Here is a 16,017-nt window from a genome sequence, read left to right on the forward strand (position 1 = left end):
TTGACATAAGAAGAAATAAATGACCTCAACAAATGAATCACAAGTAAGGAGATTTAATCAGTCAAAAATCTCTCACAAAAGAAAACCAGAACCAGACATCCTCATAGGTGAATTCTACAAGGGATTCAAGAATTACTGCCAATCATGTTCAAACTCTTCAAAAACATTGAAGAGGAGGGAAAGCTACCTAACTCATTCTATGAAGCTAACATTGCCCTTATACCAAAACCAGACAAAGATACTACAAGAAAGAAAATTACAGACCAATCTCCTTAAAATAGATGCAAAAATCCTCAACCAAATACTTCCACTCAAATCCAGCAGCACATTAAAAGAATTATATACCATGACAAAGTAGGATTTATTCTAGGTATGCAAGGCTGGTTCAAAACAAGAAAATCAATTAATGTAATACACCATATGAATAAGTTAAAGCAAAAAGACACATGATCATCTTGATTAATGCAGAAAACACATTTGACAAAATTAAACATCCTTTCTTTTTTTAAAGTATTTTTATTGACAAATCTTCACATACATACAGTTCATACATGGTTACAATCAATGGCTAGCAATATCATCACATAGTTGAGTATTATCACCATGATCATTTTTAGAACACTTGTATCATTCCAGAAAAAGAAACAAAAAGAAGAGAGAAAAAACTCATACATCCCATACTCCTTACTTCTCCTGCTCATTGACCACTAGTATTTCAATCTACCCTATTTTTTTTTACTCTTTATTCCCCCTATTATTTATTTTTATTCATATTTTTAAATTCATCTGTCCATACCCTAAATAAAAGGAGCATCAGACACAAGATTTTCACAATCACACAGTCACATTGTAAAAGCTATATTGTTATACAATCGTCCTAAAGAATCAAGACAATTGGAACCCAGATCAACAGTTTCAGGTAATTCCTTTCAGCCACTCCCATGCAGCATTAACTAAAAAGGCATATTTATATAATGTATAAGAATAACCTCTGAGATATGCAGCATTAACTAAAAAGGCATATCTATATAATGTATAAGAATAACCTCCAAGATATGCAGCATTAACTAAAAAGGCGTATCTATATAATGTACAAGAATAACCTCCAAGATAATCTCTTGACTCTTTTTGAGATCTCTCAGCCACTGAGGCTTTGTTTCATTTCTCTCTTCCCCCTTTTGGTAAAGAAGGCTTTCTAAATTCTGTGATGCTGTGTCCCAGTGAATCCTGAGGGTTCTATCCCATGTTTCCATGGAGATCTATACCTCTGGGAGTCATGTCCCTCATAGGAGAGGGACAGTGAGTTCATCTGCTGAGTTGACTTAGACAGAGAGGCCACATTTGAGCAAAAGGAAGAGATTGTTTGGGGGTGACTCAGGCATAATTTTAAGTAGGCTTAGCCTATCATTTGCAGGAATCAATTTCATGAAGGCGAGCTACAAGACTGAGGGCTCAGCCTTTTGATTTGGTTGTCCCCACTGCTTGTGAGAATATCAGGAATTCTCCAAATGAGGAAGTTTAATATTTCCTCCTTTCTCCCAAGTCCCCCAAGAAGACTTTGCAAATACTTCTTTACTCTGTGATATATTGGGACATCACACTAACCTGTACAAACTAACAAGATTTCATGCCATACTGAAGATTCCAAGTTGGTCCAACTAAACTGACCAAACAAATTAAATTAGGTAATGCACTACCCCAAACATAAATTTTGTGCCTAATAAACAGCTCTCCCTTTGGTCTCAAACAGAAATTGAAGTTTTGAAATATGGATGACATCATCCTCTGTATTCAATATCCTTTCTTGATGAAAACACTTCAAAGTATAGGAATAGAGGAGAACTTCCTCAACATGATATAGGGAATGTATGAAAAACCCACAGCTAACATCATCCTCAATGGGGAAAGACTGACAGCTTTGCCGCTAAGATCAGGAAAAAAACAAGGATGGATGCCCACTGTCATCATTGTTATTCAAGATTGTGCTGGAAGTTCTAGCCAGAGCAATTGGCAAGAAAAAGAAATAAAAGCATCCAAATTGGAAAAGGAGAAATAAAATCTCACTGTTTGCAGATGACATGATACTATATGCTGAAAATCCTGAAAAATCTACAGCAAAGTTAATAGAGTACAAAGCTACTACAGTACTAATAAATGAGTACAGCAAAGTTACAGGGTACAAGATCAACACTCAAAAATCAATAGTGTTTCTATTCACTAGAGATGAGCAATCTGAGGAGGAAATCAAGAAAAAATTCCTTTCACAATAGCAACCAAAATAATAAAGTGTTTAGGAATGAATTTAATTAAGGATACAAAAGATTTATACACAGAAAACTACAAGAAATTGCTGGAAAAAATCTTAGAAGACCTAAATAAATGGAAGAGCATACTGTGTTCATGGATTGGAAGATTAAATATAGTTAAGATGTCAATTCTACCCAAATTGATTTATAGATTTAATGTAATACCAATTAAAATCCTGAAAACTTACTTTGCAGAAATAGAAAAACCAATAGCCAAATTTATTTGGAAGGGCAGGGTGTCCCAAATAGCTAAAATATCTTGAGTAAGAAAAGTGAAGTGGGAGGTCTCACACTACCTGGCTTTAAAGCATATTATGAAGCTACAGTGGGCAAAAACAAATGGTACTGGCATAGACCAGTGGAATAGAACTGAGTGTTCAGAAATAGACCCTCTCATCTATGGACAATTGATCTTTGATAAGGTAGTCAAGCCAACCCACCTGGGACAGAGCAGCCTCTTCAATGAATAGTATTTGGAAAACTGCATATCCATATGCAAAAGAATATGAAAGAGGGTGGGCCATGGTGGCTCAGCAGGCAGAGTTTTTGCTTGCCATGCCAGAGACCTGGATTCGATTTCCGCTACCTGCCCAAGCAGAGAAAAACAAAAGAATGAAAGAGGAGCCATATCACACACCCTATAAAAAATTTAATTCAAAATGGATTAAAGACCTAAATATTAGAGTTAGGACTATTAAACTGTTAGAAGAAAATGCATGGAAATATTTGATAAATCTTGTAGTAGGAGGTGGTTTCTTAGACCTTACACCCAAACAATAAGCATTTTAAAAAAAAAAAAGAAATAGATAACTAGGATCTCTCCAAAATTAAACACTTTTGTGCATCAAAGAACTTTGTCAGGAAGGTAAAAAGGCAGCTTATGCAATGGGAGACAATATTTAGAAACCACATATCAGATAAGGGTTTAATATTTAGAATATACAAAGAGAGTCTACAACTCAACAACAAAAAGACAAGCAATCCAATTAAAAAATGGGTGAAAGACATGAGTAGACACTTATCAGAAGAGGAAATACAAATGGCTAAAAGAACATGAAAGGATGCTCAACTTCACTGACTATTAGGGAAATAAAAATCAAAACCACAATGAGATGTCATTTCAAACCCATTAGAATGGCCATTACAAACAAATAAACAAAAAGCAGAAAACAATAAGTGTTGGAGAGAATGTGGAGAAAGAGTACACTTATCCATTGTTGGTGGAAATGTCAAATGGTGAGATTGTGCTGTCTGAAAGAACAAACACTGTATGGTCTCACTAATATGAACTCACATTAATGAGTGAACTTTGAGAGTTAAAGTTAAGAACACAGGTTATCAGGAGATAGAAAGAGGGTTGAGATTGGACTTCTGGTACTGAAAGAATACAGATTGTACAAGAGGACTGATTGTAAAAACTCAGATATGGGTAGCAAATACTATCTGATTGTAGAACAATAATATAAGTACAACGAATGAAGCTGAATGTAAGCATGGTTGAGGGAGAAGAGCTGGGAACACATATGAACTAGAAGGAAATATAAAGGATAAAGACTGAGATGATATAACTGAGAAATATCTAGAGTGGACAATGGTGGTGATTAAATGTATAAATAAAAAATGTTTTTGCATGAGAGGGAAGAAATGTATGTCAATATTGCAAGGTGTTGAAAATGGATCACATACAGGAAAAAATACAATCAATGCAAAGCTAGGGTCTATAGTCAATAGTAACATTTTAATATGCTTTCACTGAAGGTACCAAAGGCATTATGCCAACACTAAATGTCAAAATAGGGGGGCACAGGGGAGGGTATGGATTTTTTTGTGGAAGAAAAGGAATGTCTTCACATAGATTATGGTGGTGAAGGCATGTCTGTTTACTTAGGTTGGATTGTGTGATGTGTGAATAAAACTGTTTAAAAATGAACAGAGAGAAATAAGTGCCAGAGAAAATGTGGAGAAAGAGAAGTAACTATTGACTGTTGGTAGGGAAGTTGAAAGGTGCAGCCCCTCTGGAAGGCAGTGTGGTGGTTCCACAAGAGGCTAGAGGTGGGATTGCCATGTGATCATGCAACCCTGTTGTTATTTATATATCTGGAGGAACTGAGAGTGGGGATATGAATGGCCATTTTCACTCTGGTGTTTATAGCAGCAGTGTTTCCAATTCACAATGGATGGAGGTGGTCTAAGGGTACAACTGAGGAATGGAAGGGGGAACTTTGGTATTTACATACAATGGACTACTGAGTGGCTGCAAGTAGGAATGAAGTTGTGAGGCATGCAACTAGGTGGTGAACCCTAAGGACAGTACGCTGAATAAAATGTCAGAAACGAAAAGACAAATATTATTATACCTCACTCATATGGATTAACTACTATAAACAAACTCAGGAATTGAAGTCAAGAGCATCGGTTATCATCTTGGGGCCTATTGTAAAAGTTCCTGGATTGTAAACTCTTACAGCAGTCATGGATATTTAGGAGTTGAAACTGATTTTTTAAAATTCTGAGATACTGAGCTATTTGTATATAACCTGGTCATTCCCTGAAACTTCAGTTATTTATGTGACACCTGAGACTCAAAGTTAGAGCACTGAAACTATGAAAGTCAGCATTACCCCATTCAGCAACTGTTTAAAAAGCTGAAAAATTGATCAGACTTCATCTAGAGATATGAATGAAGCCGGGTAAAGGATGATATGGCTCATATTTTCAAACTTCAACCTCTGTGTGAGACCAAAGGGAGAGATTTTTATTTGGCACAGTATTTATATTTTTGGCAGCACGTTATCTAATTTAACTGGTACGGTCAATTTACTTGAACACTATAATTGCATAGAATCCTGAATAGTGTGCGAGATCTTGATTTGTACAGGTTAGTGTGATGTGTTGACATATCTAGAGTTATTTGGGCAAAGAATAAAAAGCATTCACAAAGTCCCCTTGGGGACTTGGAAAAAGGAAGAAATATTAGCTTCCCCATCTGGGGAATTCCTGATATTCTTGCAAGCAGTGGGGAGACCTAATTCAATAGGCTGAGCCCTCAATCTTGGGGGTCACCCCTATGAAGCTTATTGCTGCAAAGGAAAAACTAAGCCTACTGATCATTATGCCTAAGAGTCACCTCCAGATAACCTCTTTTGCTGCTCAGATAGGACCTCTCTCTCTAAGCCAACTTGGCAGGTGAAGTCACTGCTCTCCTCCCTACAGGGGACATCTACACCCTGTAGATGAGCCAGGACCCAACATTGTGGAAATGAGAAAACCTTCTTGGCTTAAAAGGACCCATTCTATTTATTGAAAAAACTATTCTGTTCCAGTTCAGTGGATTTGGGCACATTATGGAAGGTCATTTGTTCATAGACTTGGTGGTCTATCTTCATTCACACTCTCATTTGATCCCACAGGTCAATACTTCTGTCTTTGTACCAATACCATGCTGTTTTGACTACTATGGCTTTATAGTAAGATTTAAGACAAGGAGTGTTAGTCCTCCAATTTTTGCTCTTCTTTTGTAAGATAGCTTTAGCTATTCAGGGTCTTGTTCCTTTCCAAATACAGTTGATAACTAACTTTTCTGAGTTTTCAAAATAAGTTGTTGAGATCTTCAATGGTATTGCATTGAACCTGTAGATCACCTTGGATTGACTTGACATCTTAACAACAGTCAACCTTGCTATCCATGAGCAGGGAATGTCTTTCTGCCTATTTAGATTATTCTTAATTTCTTTTAGCAATGTTTTGTAGTCTTCTTTGTACAAGTCCTTGACATCCCTAGCTATGCTTATTCCTAGATACCTCATCCTTTTGGTTGCTATTTCGGATGGAATTATTTTGAATGTAACTTGAGATATGTCATTACTTGTGTATAGAAACACTACTGATTTTTGTACATTAATCTTGTATCCTGCCACTTTTCTGAATTTATTAGCTCAAGTAGCTTTGTAATTTCTCAGGGTTTTCCAAGTATAGGATCATGCCATCTGCAAATAATGAGAGTTTTACTTCTTCCTTTCCTATCTGAATACCTTTTATTTCTTTCTCCTGCCTAATCACACTAGCTAATACTTTTAATACAATGTTGAATAATAATGGTGATAATGGGTATCCTTATCTCATTCCTGATCTTAGGGGGAATGCTTTCAATCTCTCACTGTTAAGTATGATGCTGGCAAGGGTTTTTCATCTATGCCCTTTATAATATTGAGGAAGTTTTCTTTAATTCTACCCTTGAAGTGTTTTTATCAGGAAATGGTGTTGACTTTTGTCAAATAATTTTTCGGCATCAATTCATATCATCATGTGATTTTTCCCTTTTGATTTTTTAATGTGCTGAATTCCATTGATTGATTTTCCTATGTTAAACCACCATTGCATTCCTGGAATAAACCACATTGGTCCTGATGTATAATTCTTTTAATGTTTCATTGGATTCAACTTGCTAATATTTTGCTGAGATTTTTTGCATCTATGCTCATTAGGGAGATTGGTCTGTAATTTTCCTTTCTTGTAGCATCTTTATTCAATTTTGGTATTGAAGTGATGTTAGCTTCATAAAATGAGTTAGGTTGTATTATTTTTTCAATTTTTTTGGAAGAGTTTGAGCAGGATTGGTGCTAGTTCTTTTTGGAATGTTTGATAAAATTCTCCTGTGAAGCCATCTGGTCCTGAATTTTTCTTTGTGGGAAGATTTTTGTTTCTTTGTATGTTTGTATGGGCAGGCTCCAGGAAATGAACCCAGGTCTCTGGCATGGCAGGTAAGAACTCTGCCACTGAGCCACGGTTGCCTGCCCTGTGGGAAGATTTTTGATGACTGATTGAATCTCTTTGCTTGTAATTGGTTTGTTGAGATCTTCTACTTCTTGAATTAGTGTAGGTACCTTGTGTGTTTCTAGGAATTTGTCCATTTCATCTACACTCGATTTTAGCCAAAAGGCCAAGAAAAGCAATTGCTCATTTCATCTAAATTGTCTAGTTTGTTGGCACATAGTTGCTCATAGTACTCTCTTGTGATTTAAAAAATTTCTTCAGGATCCGTGGTAATAACTCCCTTTCTTTTCTGATTTTGTTTATTTGCAACCTCTCTCTTTTTTTCTTTGTCAGTTTAGCTACTAGTCCTTTGATTTTATTGATTTTTCTCAAAGAATCAACTTTTGTTCTCATTGATTCCTTTGTTTATTTTTCTCCAATTCATTTATTTCTGCATTAATCTTTGTTATTTCTCTTCTTTTATCTGCTTTGGCGTTAGTTTGCTGTTCTTTCTCTAATTTCTCCAGGTAAACAATTGTCTTGATTTTTGCTCTTTTTTTAAAAATAGGCATTTAGGGCAATAAATTTGCCTCTCAGCACTGCCTTTGCCACATCCCATAAGTTCTAATATGTTGCATTCTCATTTTTATTCATCTCTGGATATATACTGATTTCTCTAGCAATTTCTTCTTTTTTATGAGTGTGATTTTTAATCTGCATATATTTGTGAAAGCTCTGGTTGTTTAGTTATTATTAATTTCCAACTTCATTCCATTGTGATTAGAGACAGTGCTTTGGATAATTTCAGCCTTATTAAATTTATAAAGACTTATTTTGTGCCTGAGCGTATGATCTATCTTGGATAATGTTCCATATGAATGTTCTAGAGAAGAATATACAACCTGGTGTTTGGGGATGTAATCATCTATATATGTCTGTTAGTTCTGACTCATTTATTGCATTGTATACATTTTCTATTTTCTTGTTGTTCCTCTGTCTTTGTATAGTGAACAGTGGTATGTTGCAGTTTCCCACTATTATCACTGAAACGTCTGTAGCTCCCTTCAGTTTTGCCAACGTTTGTCTCAGATACTTTGGAGCTCCTTGATTGGGAGCATAAACATTTCTGATTGCTATTTCCTCTTGGTGAATTGCCCCTAATTAATAAAAAAACATTATTAATATGTAGTGTCCTTCTTTGTTTCTTATGATGCCTTTACATTTAAAGTCCATTTTGTCTGATATTAGTATTGCTACTCCTGCTTTCTTTTGGTTAGAAAATTTGTGTGGAACATCTTTTTCCATCTTTTCGCTTTCAATCTATTTGTGTGCTTGGGTTTAAGAGGCATCTCTTGCAACCAGGATATAGATGGATAATATTTTTAAATCCATTCTGCCAGTCTATATCTTTTGATTGGTTATTTGGTCTACTAATGTTCAAAGTTATTATTTTAAAAACAGTTCTTACCATAAGTACAAAGAAGCTTGAATAGGGTGTGAGATCTTCTTGGTTCATACAGATTAGTGTGATGTCCCGATATATCCCAGTGTAATTTGAGTAATGAATAAAAAAGTATTTGCAAAGTCCCCTAGAGGGACTGGGGAAAAAGGAGGAAATACTAAATTTCCCCACCTGGAGAATTTCTGATATTCTCACAAGCCGTGAAGACAAGTCAATAGGCTGAGCCCTCAATCTTGGGTCTCACGCCTATGAAACTGATTCCTGCAAAGGATAAACTAAGCCTACTTATAATTATGTCAAAGAGTTACCCCCAGAGAACCTCTTTTGTTGCTCAGATGTGGATTCTCTCTCTAAGTCAACTCAGCAAGTGAACTCACTGCCCTCCCCCTACATGGGACATGACACCTTAGGGTGTAAATCTCCCTGGCAATGTGGGACAGAACTCCCAGGATGAGCTAGGACCCAGCATCATCGGATTGAAAAGCCTTCTGACCAACAGGGGGAAGAGAGTTGAGAGGCTATCCTGGAGGTTATTCGTATACATTATGCAGATATCCCTTCTTAGGTTATTTGAATGGAAGTGGCTGGAGGGGAGTACCTGAAACTGTTGAGCTGTGTTCCAGTAGCCTTGATTCTTGAAGATGATTGTATAGTGATAGAGCTCTCACAATGCATCTGTGTGATTGTGAAAACCTTGCTTCTGATGTCCTTTGATCCAGGGTATGGACAGATGAGTAAAAAAATATGAAATAAATAAATAATAAGGGGGATAAGGGGTGAAATAAAGTGGGTAGATTGAAATACTAGTGGTCAATGAGAGGGAGGAGTAAGGAATATGGAATGTTTGAGGCTTTACTTTTTTTCTTTTTATTTCTTTTTCTGAAGTGATGCAAATGTTCTAAAAACAATCGTGGTGATGAATACACAACGATGTGATGATGTTGTGAGCCATTAGTTATGCACCATGTATGGACTGTATGTGTGTGAAGATTTCTCATTAAAAATAAAACAGTTCTTGAATCTACCATCTTATCATTTAGTTTTTATTTGTCACATCTATATATTGTTTTCCCTATCTCTCTTTATCCTTTAAATTACCCTTACTGGTAGTCTTTAATTCTGTGCCCTCCTCCAGGCATGCTTCTCCTGTCTTTTTTTTTTTCTCCAAGTTTACAGGAGTCTGTTTAGTATTTCCTGTAGAGCAGGTCTCTTATGACCAGTTCTCTCCATCTTGTCTTTGAAGATTTTAATCTCTTCCTCAAATTTGAAAGACAATTTAGCTAGATAAACAATTCTTGGCTGGAAGCCTTGCTCATTCAGGATCTAACATATATCATACTACTGCCTTCTTACTCCACAGTGCCTGTTGAACAGCCTGAACTCAGTTTTTTTTTTCCTTCGTATGTAGTAGATTGCTTTTCTCATGCTGCTTTCAGCACTTGCTGTTTTTTTTCAACATTTGATAGTTTGATTAGTGTATCTTGGGGTAGGCCTACTTGGATTTATTCTATCTTGGGTTTGTTGGGCCTCTTTGATTTCATATTTATATCTTTTATGAGGGTTGGGAAGTTTTTCTCATTTATATCATTGCACTGGTTTGAATCTGTGGTGTACCCCAGAAAAGCCACATCCTTTAATCCTCATTGAGTCATGCTGGGTGGGAGATTTTTTATTATTTCCATGAAGATGTGACCCACCCAATTGTGGTTGGTGACTTTTTCTTAAAGTCACTTTCCATGTAGGTGTGTCTCTACCCATTCAAGGTGCGGTTGCTTACTGGAACCCTTTAAGAGGGAACCACTTCGAGAAAAGCTTAAGAACCACAAGAGCCCATGCAGCCAGAGACCTTTGGAGTTGAAGAAGGAAAACACCCTTGAGGGACCTTCATGAAATAAGAAGCTGGGAGAGAAAGCTAGGAGACTTTGCCATGTGCTCTTACAGCTGTGAGAGAGAAACTTGGAACTTCATCAGCCTTTTTTGGGTGAAGGTAACCTCTTGTTGGTGCCTTAATTTGGACATTTTCACGGCCTTAGACCTGTAAGTGTGCAACTTAATGAATTCTTCTTTTTAAAAGCTATTCTGTTTTTGGTGTATTGCATTCCAGCAGGTAGCAAACTAGAACAATCTTCAAGTAACTTTCCCACCCTTTACTTTTGTCTTTTTCTGGGACACCAATGATTCTTATATTTGTATGCCTTTTGTTGCCAATGATTTCACTAAGATCCAGTTCCATTTTTCTCTTTCTTGCCATTGGTTCTTTTGTGTGCTCTAGTTCAATTATTCTGTCTTCTAACTCACTTATTCTTCCTTCTGCTTCTTTGAATCTCTTACTGTGTGTCTCTAGTGTAATTCTAATTTGGTCTGCTGTATCTTTTATCTCTGTCAGATCAGCTATTTTTTTAATTCCTCTTTATGCTCTTCTTCATCATTTATTTCCTTATAAGTACCCTTGAGTAGTTCTATATTCTGTGCCCCCTTTGGTGATTTGATTTGGTCATTTGGCTCAGCCATTTCTGCTTGATCTTCACATGCTTTGTGATTTTCTGTTGTGCTTGAGGCATTTGATTATCTTAATGTTATTTTGCAAGTTGTTTTCCTTCACTTGTCTAAAGTTTTGAATTTACTTGGTTTTGCATTGAAGGTTTCCTTTTGCACTTGGTTTGTCAGTTACTCCCAGAGCTCATGAAGGAGGTATAATTCCAATTTATGGTCTGTTGAAGCAAGGCTAGTGTTCCAAGAAGATGGTGATTGGAGTGGAGAGAATTCACTCCTGCTCCATGAAACAAGATAAGGGATGAGGAGAAAATGACCAGGAGTGTGGTCTCAGAGAACAAGTAAACAATAAAGGTCTTTAGACAATTTTAGGGAAGAGAGCAGCAGGGGTTTTGGGATGGGAGTGCTAGTGTGTCAGGTGACCGAGATACCAGGGTGGACTGTGGTGCATAGCAAAGGTGCAATAGGAGGGAACTGAAAGTCCTTGGCTCCAACCTGCCAGCTGCCAGCTGGGGAAACCTCCCCACATGGTTTTAGTGGAGAGCACCCAGGGGGAGACGAGATGGGCCAATCATTCACCATGGGACCGGGCCTCGGGGGAAGGGGAAGTGAGTCAGCCCATAAGTGTGGTTTCTGGAAGACTCATCAGCACTGTGAATCAGCTGATACCCCCAGGCTCCCCAGTCCCTTGGCAGAGACCAGCCAATGGCCACCCTGACCGAGAACAGACACCCGCCATGCACGTCGACCTCGTGTTGCTTCAGCCAGGGGCTGAGGGAGGAGGAGATTTGGGTCTGCCACCTGCTGACCAGATGCAGTAAGTGCAGGTTGCTGCATCAGATCCGGACCTGAGGGAGGAGTAGCTTCGCGGTTGCCACCTGCTGGGCAGAAGGAGTAAGCGCAGGCAGGCTAACTCCTTATCTGCCTGTTTTTATTTTTATTTTTTCTTAATATTCTTTTTTTTCTTTTCCTTCCTTTAAAAATACATTCTCTCTATACATTTTTGTCAGTAGTATAATTGTTCTTTTCATTACTTTTTTATTTTCATAGATATTTTACATTTTTATATTTTTATTCTTTATTTTCTATTTTTTATTTCACACATTTTTTATTATTCCATTTCATTTATTTTATTACTTTTTTCCCTCCCTTTGGTGGACACCAGCCTGACTTCACTCCCAGCATATCATGGGGTGTCTCTGTTTTATTCTGGGGCTTACTACTGTTGAGGTGTGTTTTGTGGTTGTTATTGTTTTTGTATTTCATATCTTTATATCATATGATTATTTTATTTTATTTTTATTATCTATTTTTTCTTTTCTTTTCTTTCTTTTTTTTTTTTTTTTTGGTGCCTAGGCAGTGAGTCGTGCCCGGCTCTCCCAGTGGCAGAATGGCAGCCCACTATAGAATTTTGGTTTGGTCATTTGGCTGGGCCATTTTCTACTTGAATTTTTATGTACTTTGTTATTTTCTGTTGTTTTCCAGGCATTTCATTATCTTGATATGGTTATTTTGCAAGTTGGTTTCCTTCACTCTTCTAAAGTTTTGTATTTACTTTTTACAGTAGTGGGCTGCCATTCTGCCACTGAAGTAACTATACACCCCAGCCTATCTTCTAATAGATGCTTATGTTGAATGGTATCCCCTGCATGAGATCTGGACCTTGATTTGGTGGGTGAATAACCAATTAACAAAGTGCAAAAGGAAACATTCAGAAAAAAAAAGTAAATTACAAATCAAAATTCTAGAGGGGACACAGAACATGGAACAACTACTTAAGGACATTTAAAAAGAAATAGATGATATCAGGAAGATACTAGAAGAGCACAATGAAGAATTCTAGAGGTTAAATAGAAAAATGGCAGATCCAAGAGAAATGAAAGATTGCAGTAGAGCATATTAAAAATATGCTGGAGATGCATGATAGAAGATTTTAAGAAGGAGAAGGAAGAATAAGTGAGCTAGAAGATAGAATAATTGAATTAGAGAGCACAAAGGAATAAATGGCAAGAAGGATGGAAAAATGTAACTGGATCTTAGGGAAATGAGGGACAACAAGAGGTGCACAAATATGAAAATCATTGGTGTCCCAGAGGAGAAAAGAAGGGTAAAAGGTTGGGAAAGTTAGCTGAAGATATATAATCAAGGAAAACTTCCCAAACCTTACAAAAGACATGGATATGCAAGTCAAAAAGACTCAGTGAACTCCAAGTAGACTAGATCTGAACAGGCCTACTCCAAGACATATACTAATCAGACTGTCAGGTGTTGAAGAGAAACAGAAAGTCCTGAAGGCTGCACGAGAAGAGCAATCTACTACTACAAGGGAAAACACATAAGACTGACTTCAGACTACACAACAGGCACTATGGCTGCAAGTAGGCAATGGTATGATATATTTAAGATCCTGAAAGGCTTTCAACCAAGAATTCTTTATCCAGCCAAGTTATCCTTCAAAATTGAAGGAGAAATTAAAATCTTCAAAGACAAAAAAATATTGAGAGCACTAGTCAGCAAGAGACCAGCCCTACAAGAAATACTAAAGGGAGCCCTCCCCAGACAGGGAGGTCTGCAGGAGGTCACAAAATTGAAGAATTTGAATAATGGTAATTTAAAAGAAAAGAAAGAGAGAAGGAAAACAATATGCAGAAAACAATATGCAGATTTGACAAATAAAAACTAAAGGAGGTGGTTCTGGTTCCATTGAGGACACATGCAAAGGTCAGGGAGTTGATGTGGAGTCTGTCTCAGCCCACATAGACACTCTGGGATTGATTCTTCCTTGTCTTCTTTCATGGCAGGTTTGGATTCCATGAACCTGCAGATGCAGCATTTCATCAAGGTGGAGATGCATAGCAGCACTTTCAGCAGCTGGTGCACCAGATGACTGAACTTTGTTGGGAGAAATGCATGGACAAAACTGGGCCAAAGTTGGACAGTGGGGTTGAGGCCTGATTTGTGAACTGCCTTGAGCACTTCATTGATACAAGCCAGTTCATCTTGAATCAACTGGAACAGACCCAGAAATCCAGTCTTCTCAGAAAGCTTTTCTGACTGATCTTGGCATTACCTCTTTGGAAAAGGAAGGTAGTTCAAGAAATGAAGAGCTGTTGATGGGATGGTTGAAGAAAAGGCTACAGAGGGCTCCTACCTCTTATCACTCTTGGGATATCCTGTCATCTGAGCATGAATAGAGACCAATTATTTTTGTGTAGGGTTTGAGGGTCATATATGCATTTGGTTGTGCTTTTTTTTTTTTTTTTTTTTTTTTTTTTTTTTTTTTAAAGAGAGAGGAAGGAAAGGAAGGAAAGAAAGACAGAGAAGGAAGGAAGGATGGAAGGAAGGAAGGGAGGAAGAAAGGGAAACATCTTTATTTTTATTATATTTTTTGTTTGTTCGCTTGTTTTTTTACATGGGCTGGGGCCGGGAATCGAACCGGGGTCCTCCGGCATGGCAGGCAAGCACTCTTGCCCGCTGAGCCACCGCGGCCCGCCCTGGTTGTGCTTTTTTAATGCTAATCTTGTGAAAATAATTGACAGACAAATGGAAAACTTAGATGCGTATTATTGCATATGGGACTATGCTTTTCTCAAAGACCCATTAGTTGCTTCCTATAATTGACAGTGGGACTACATAGGTAACAGCTGCCATTTGTGTGGATTCATTTGAGATTTTTTTGGATATTGTTACAAATCTGTGTGTATGTGTCAAAACAGGCAGCAGTTGGGGGAGAGTAATTTGGTACTGTAACTATAGGCCTCCATATCTAACGTTTGACAATCAGTGCTGGAAAAAAAATCTATGGAGTATTCAAACTGTACACCTCAGCTTCCTAGAGTATCTCCCTTCCTTATACTATGATTCTACTTAAAAACCTATGTAAAGTATGGTTTCTGGAGGTTGTACAGGCAGTCTGTGGGCCTAGAAACCTTTAGTTAATAAGGGATCTAGCCAGTAAATGTAAACAATTCACCAAGAAGAAATAACAATCATAAATATGAATGTTCCCAATCAAGGAGCTCCAAAGTACATGAAGCACATATTGTAAAAACTGAAGGGGGCTATAGACATATCAACAGTAATAGTGGGAGACTTCAATACGTTGCTCTCCACGATAGATAGAACAACACAGAGGATCAACAAGGAAATAGAGAACCTAAACAATGGATAAATGAATTAGATCTAATAGACATACATAAATTATTACACCCCCAAACACCAGGATATACATTCTTCTCTAGCACATGTGGAATGTTCTCCAGGATAGATCATATGCTGGGACACAAAGTAAGTCTTTAGAAATCTAATAAGATTGAAATTATCCAAAGCACTTTCTCTGATCACAATAGAATAAAGTTGGAAATTAATATTCACCAAAGAACCAGGGTTTTCACAAATATATGGAAATTAAACATCACACTTTAAGTAATCAGTGGGTCAAGGAAGAAATTGCTAGAGAGATCAGTAAATATCTAAAGACCAATGATAATGAAAATGCAACACATCAAAACTTATGGTATGTGTCAAAGGCAATGCTGAGAGGGAAAGTTATTGCCTAAATGCCTATATTAAAAAACAAGATTGAACAAAAATTGAGGGTTTAACTGTTCACCTGAAGAATTTGGAGAAAGAACAACAAACTAACCCCAAAACAAATAACCGAAGAGTAATAATAAAGAGTAAAGCAGAAATAAACAAACTGGACAAGAATAAAACAATAGAAATAATCAACAAAACTAAAAGTTGGTTCTTTGAGAAAATCAATAATATTTATGGTCCCCTAGTTAGACTAAGGAAGTAAAAAAGAGAGAGGAGACAAATAAAATCTTGACACACTTTTGATAGTTAAATGGTATTTAAGATAGTGTTTAATATTTAGAATCTAAGAAACTCTGATATCTGTACCTATGGATTTTTTTCCTTCCTTGCTTTTATTTTAAATTGGTTTATGAAACATTGTACAAACAGGCTTTACAATGATAACTTAGATATATTATTTAAATA

At 37.0% G+C, this 16,017-nt stretch overlaps 1 pseudogene; it reads left to right on the forward strand.

Annotated features, from left to right (window-relative positions):
• Positions 1 to 11,750: 11,750 nt before the first annotated feature.
• On the forward strand, positions 11,751 to 14,071 carry LOC143653433 (mitochondrial import inner membrane translocase subunit Tim8 A pseudogene; annotated as a pseudogene).
• The last annotated feature ends 1,946 nt before the right edge of the window (positions 14,072 to 16,017 follow it).

This window comes from Tamandua tetradactyla, chromosome 13 (genome assembly GCF_023851605.1).
Source record: "Tamandua tetradactyla isolate mTamTet1 chromosome 13, mTamTet1.pri, whole genome shotgun sequence".
Classification (NCBI taxonomy): domain Eukaryota; kingdom Metazoa; phylum Chordata; class Mammalia; order Pilosa; family Myrmecophagidae; genus Tamandua; species Tamandua tetradactyla.